Raw genomic sequence first — 326 nt, 5'->3', positions numbered from 1 at the left:
TAGTTTTAAAAATAATGCAAATAATCCATTCCAAATAAGACGAAAGTTTTCCCTTCAAACATATTAGATATTCAAGGAGTTTGGGAATTAAATGCCAAGATAAAATCAAACATCCCAAGGTGTGAGTCATGTGTGTAGTATGATCGGTTATCCAAGGGATCTCTAGTCATCATCACAATGGATACAAACTCATTTATAGTGATTTCATAAGGTTTTGTTGAAAACCCATTGATAAGCCTTTGAAATGAGAATAATTGTTTGAAAAATGTTCAAGTATTTTCGAGAAAATCAATTAATAAATATCAAGTTTAACAAATTTTGTAAAA

The sequence above is a fragment of the Theobroma umbraticum genome, unplaced genomic scaffold (genome assembly GCF_002168275.2).
Source record: "Theobroma umbraticum cultivar Fairchild unplaced genomic scaffold, ASM216827v3 scaffold_106.0, whole genome shotgun sequence".
Classification (NCBI taxonomy): Eukaryota; Viridiplantae; Streptophyta; class Magnoliopsida; order Malvales; family Malvaceae; genus Theobroma; species Theobroma umbraticum.
Note: the sequence above shows the minus strand (reverse complement) of the source record.